This window comes from Sceloporus undulatus, chromosome 1 (genome assembly GCF_019175285.1).
Source record: "Sceloporus undulatus isolate JIND9_A2432 ecotype Alabama chromosome 1, SceUnd_v1.1, whole genome shotgun sequence".
Taxonomy (NCBI): Eukaryota; Metazoa; Chordata; class Lepidosauria; order Squamata; family Phrynosomatidae; genus Sceloporus; species Sceloporus undulatus.
In genome coordinates this window covers 48,686,442-48,692,441 of record NC_056522.1, presented here as the reverse complement: position 1 = coordinate 48,692,441, position 6,000 = coordinate 48,686,442, and positions in this window count along the sequence as shown.

The following is a 6,000-nucleotide window of genomic DNA, read 5'->3' as shown; positions in this document are numbered from 1 at the left end:
GCATGGAATTTGGCATCCCAAGAATCCTCAGCTTTCTTTTCTTTGGTGTGTTTCTGGTTTTGACAAGCTTCATTCTGCTCTGTTCTCCCTTTTCCCCATAACGTATCCTAAGATACATCCTAAGGTACATTAGGATACATTAACCATATAATGTATCCTAAGATACATTAGGATATGTTAACTGGATTCATTCAATTCTGGCTTTCTGAACCTTGGCTTAAAAATTGCATGCTCATTTTAGTAGACATATAGTTGAACAATCTTCATACACTCTTACTATCTGCTCCTCCTCTCCTCCCATTTATGTTTAATTATTAATAGGTTTGCCTTCTGTATATCAGAAACAGCTTGAAGGTACATAACCCTGTACTGGGAGGAAGGCGGGGTATAAATAAACATAATAATAATAATACACAACAACAACAAAAATAATTTCTTTTCCAAATTACAATGTGAGGGAAAACTTGAGCTTTACTCACCAGCTAGGGGATTTTGGAACCTATAGTGTAAACAAAGAATAGCTTTCCCAAGCTTTGAAAGACATTACCCTACAACTCCATGAGTGCATTATGATAGGAATGTATTTTGTTATTTGCTATCTTTTCTTACGTAGATACAGGACTCTTCTAGACTGGTCTCAGCAAGCATATATTCTTGCAATTAAAGCTCCTTGGGCTTTCCTGGGCTGCATCCACACTGGAGAAATAATCCATTTTGGCACTGCTTTAACTGCCTTGGCTCAAGGCTATGGAATTCTGGGAGCTGGATTTTGTTGTGGGGCCTGAGCGGAGGGGAACTCTACTCTGGGCCCCACAGCAAACTCCAACTCCCAGAATTCCATAGCCTTGAGCCTGGGCAGTTAAAGCGGTGCCAAAATGGATTATTTCTCCAGTGGATGCACCCCTGGTGGTTGCTGCTGACTCTGTCTCCATTCATTCCAATTTCTTTTGAGGCTGTTCGTAGTGATTTCTTGTATCTACATTACAGAACTTCCAAATGTTTTGTTAAACAGGTGTGTGGTTTGCAGGGGTAGTCTAATGGTTTGAAGGACAAATTTCTCCCTCTCTCAATTTTTTTAAAAAAATGGTTTTATTGCAAAAGTGCTATTTCTCTTATGCACTAGAGAACTAGAACTTCTTTTTTTAAATAGGAAAGGAAAAGGAAACATATTGTTCATCAAAGGCAGGATACAGACCACCCCTTTCCCTGACGGATCAGGGCCTCAGCTGCCACAGCGGCAGCCCTGGAGGCCCTGATCCGCCGCTTTTCCTGGCCTCGGGGAAGCGGCAAAATGCCGCTTCCCCGTGGCCTGGAAAGGGGTGTCCTTGGGGCTTCATGCCCCAAGGACACCCCGACAGTGGCGGGGAAAGGGAGAAGGGGCCACTCGGCCCCTTTCTCTTTGTATCGCTGGTGCAGACGTTTAAAGGCCACGCCAGCGATACGTGTGGCGGAAGGAGCTTCAAAACGGAGCTCCTTCTCACACAGCTGAAAGGGCACCACAAGCGCCCTGCAGTGGCGCCAAGACATAACAGCTGTACCGTTTGGATGCGGCGTGGCCGTTAGGTCAAAATGGTGGTGCCCATGTAGATAGGGCACCGCCATTTTGATATCCTGGCCACGTACAAGGGTTGCGGGGCGTATATAAGCAACGCCTCAAGGCAACCCTAGTACATCGCCAGGATGTACTTAAAGGCCCATCTGGACAGGGCCTAAGTCTCAGAATTTTTTTTAAAAAACCAACTAATTGAAGGTGGGAGGAAAATGTAGCTGGTGCTAGGAATTGCCAGACAGTTGACATGGACAAGAGAAACATTGGATATTTTAAAAAATCATCCAATAACCTGAGCACTATAACAGCAGATATTACAACCTCGAATACATTTTCCCTGTCTGGAGAAACCCAGACATCTGGCAATTGCCCAATCCACTTTCTGAGGGCAAAATAACTTCTTCTGTGGCTCCTAAGGGTTGGTGTTGATGTATCTCAATCCATCCCTTCTCACACCATTTTACCCCTTTTTGCTCCAGAAAAAGAGCTTGTAGGTAAGAGCTGATAGGCTTTCCTGTTCTCTTCTCTTGTGACTTTAGAAACTCTCATTATTAACAGAGCATCATCCAGAGTTTTTTTTTTTTACTGGTTTTCTGAAGTACAGGCAATAGAACTGACTGGTGTTTGCTGACTTTCCACAGTGTTACACACTTCAAGAAGGGGAGCCAGTCTTCTATGTGCATTACAGTTGCTTGTACCTAGTAAATCCATCCTTTATTTTCTGTGACTATCCAGTGGGGGCAATAAGAAATGATTTATAACTATGGCAACAGTTGCTGTGAGAGACTGGCATCAACAAGAATCTCTTTCATCCCCACATCCACAAGCTGAGAGTTGAAGAGCCTCTTGGATCCAGTTGAACAAGACCAGTTGTTTCCTTCTCAACATTTTTGACTGAGGTAAGTTCAACTGAAACGTCTCACAGGCATGCATACACACTTAAATATCTTGCTTGAAGGAATTTGTTGCTTCTAATATCTGCATTGTAGCAATTTATTACTGGAGAGAGGTTCCCTCCCCCTCCTCCATAACCTCTTTTGTCTTCCCCACAAGAGAAATGGTGCATATTCTTAAATTCTTGGCTAGAGCTACCCAAAAGGAACCTTGGCTCTTGTTGATAGCTCCAGACCTTGCCATAACAAGGTGATTTGGGAGAGTGTGTGCCTTTAGGCAGTGATCATATCATTTGGCTGTATTCTCTCACTTTTAGGTGTGCAGAAAATTTGGATGGATTTAAAACATAAAATGCATTCATGTCTGCTAAATTTTGATGTGGATTAAAAAAAGGAAAGTGCAGATAAGGCTTCACTCTCAAAGTACAGTGGGTCCTCCACTTTTACTAGGGTTAGGGCCACAGGACCCCCATGAAAGTGGGAAAACCCCAAGTAAAATACACTATTTCTTTTAAACAGAGAACACACCTCTTTAGGAATCTCTAGGACTTCCTCTACAACTCTGTGGTCAGCATCCAGTAGAAAGTGACCATAGAATTGGGCTGACAGACATACAAATGCCTAGAAAAGTGTTTTCACTAGGAATCTCTAAGTCCTCCAATCTGACTAAGGTCAACTTATGGCAGAGTCATACTGGAAGACCTAGAAACTCCTAGAGATAACATACAGTATTAATCAAATCCACAAAGTCAAAGCTGAAAATGTGGAGGGACAACTGCACATAATATTATGCCCTAACAGAAGAAGGAGAAGTGGTTAGGAAGAACTCCTTGTTTTGGTTTTGGCATTAAGATGCCTTTGTTGCCCTCATGCCATGATACAGGGAGAGTGCCACCCTGTTGATTCTTCTCAATTCTCAGCAGCTTTTAGCATTATTCTGGATAGGTTCTCTGGGACAGTGGCATGATTTAATGTTCATTTCACTGTTACTGGGAATGCCGATTCTAGAAAAGGAGTTAGCAATTGCATTAGAAGGCTGTATTTAACTCCATGCCCAATGTGTTTCCAGTGACCAAAATTTTTGTTTTCAATTTCAGCTGTTTTGGCTGTTAAAAAAAACCCAGAGGTAATTGTGGAAAGGGTGGCACTCAATTGTGGGATGTTCTTTCTGTGGAGGCTCACATGGTGCCTAGTCTCATGTCATTTTACTGGCAAGCAAATATCACCCCTCTTAAGGCTTTTTAATTCAATTTTTAATTTCACTGTGACTAGGACTTTTGGGGGGCTCTTTCTTTTCCTATTGATTTTCCCTTTTAAACTAGATGCCTGATCATTTTTAATGTCTATGTTTTTATGTACAAGATGTTCTATTATGTTTTTTAAACATGTAAAATGGGAATTTAATCCAAGAACTTGGAATTTTATTGAATGACAGGGTATAAATCCCTCAAAATAAATGATTTTTTTTTAAAAAAAGAGAAATATTGGATTCAACTAGAGTCCCTCTAGATACCTTAAGAAAATGTCCACATATTCTTGAAAATATGAAGTTGAATGTTATTTTTCAGTCCCTAAATAAAACTTTTGTTTTAGTTGATAAGTACAATGGACCCTTGCCTTACACGGGGGATCCATTCCAGACACCACCACCCCTCCCATATAAGGCGAATAACATGTATGCTCGATCCCCATTATATTGGGGCTTGGGTGCAGCGGTGCAGCAGTGTGCGCGTGCCATGGGGGCTCACACCATTCTTTCTATTGCAGTGTGGTTTCAGTGTAATCTGAAAGCCACATACTGTATAGTGCGCAGGTGTATTGTAATATAAGTTTACTTCATATTATCTGGTGACTTAGCAGTTAAGATGCTGACTGTGATGATTGCAAGGTCAGCAGTTTGAGACCCAAGTACTCCCATCAGTAGTCTCAGCTTCTGCTAACCTAGGAGTTTGAAAGCATGTAAAAGTAAATAGATAAATAGGTATCATGTTGGTAAAAAAGTAACAGCATTCTGTGCAGTCATGCTGGCCATATGATCACAGAGTCATATTTGACAATGCTGGCTCTTCTGCTCAGTAACTGGTATGAACACCATCCCCTTTAGCTGAACGCAACTAGAAAAATGTGAATTTAATATGAATTTAAGGAGATCTATTTTGGTTATAGCAGGAAAATATTTGACGTCCTCTTCCCTTTTCATTTTAGTTGAAGTTAAAATTCTTAAAAAGCTTCAGTGATCACTTAACCTAGTGAGTTGAAAGTAGTTTAGAAAAGTTACTTTATTGAATGTTAAGTCTTAGAATCTGTAAACTAGTTTGGCCAATGTTGTTTTCCTGTTTCTCTAAAGGAGAACTTTAGTTACCTAAAAAACCAAACCAAACCAAACCATCCAAATGTAGCAGCATGAGCCAGCACTTGAATCGTGATGTTCCTCCTCCACATTTATGACTTTGTTGTCACAACTCTGTGTATGTGTGCATATGTGCCTCCATATCACCTGCTGATTTATTATGGTCCCATGAATTTCAAAGGATTTCTTGGGTGAGGAATGCTCACAGGTGATTTTACCAGTTCCTTCCTCTGAAATATAACCTACAGCACTTGGTATTTGTTGGTGGTCTCCCATCCAAAGAACTAAACAGAGCTGACCCTGCTGAGCTTCCACAATCAGACGGATCTGGTGCCTTTAGGTTATTTTAATTACTAGTTAGTTAGGAACTCATTAAAAGTACCATTATTTTTAATTAGTTACCTCCCAGCTCTGACAATCTGTGTGTAGGTATGGAAAATGATTTCTTACACAGGACTTGTGAAAAACAGTCACCTCATCAAACCTTATGATTTATTTTCAGCCTACTGCCTTTCTATAAATTTCTCCACAGAAATACCTTGTTTGTGCAGAATTAGATAATGTGTGAAGCAACCATTTAGATAGAGGTTTGAAACCCCTTTCCCCTTTTTTCCTTTCCAATTAGTCCTTGAATAGTCTCTGCCGACACCCTGTATTTTACAGCTCTGGAAATGTAATGATTTGTTGAGCCTTCCCTGTCTAATTCTTGGTTATATACTGTTAGGCCTGTCATTACTCAGAGGTGTATTACTGATTGCCACTGCTGCTGGGGTGTATATCTACCCATCTCTGTGTCTGGGGTGTTTATCTGATCCTTCCTCTGCTGCTGCTGCTATTACTTGTCAGCATTGTTTATGAAGCTTGGCGAAATTAAATGTTATTGATTACAGTGCTGGGAGTAACTGCGAGATCAGCAAGTAGAAATTTAGGTAGAGATTTGTCAAAGACTTGAGTCAGTAGATGCTAAAACTTAAACCACTGAATTGGGTGGACAGGGATCTTTCCCACTGAGGTGGGGAATCATGTGCTTCATATCTGAGAGTAAAAAATTCTAGAATTAGCATTGAGAAACTCAAGCATCATTCACAGACTACAGCTTTATTTGAGCATATTTTTTATTCATGCAAGTAAGTATTAAACCTCCTTTCACACTACACAATTAGAACACTATGGTGCATTACACACCGCCATTTACTATGCGCTCCGTG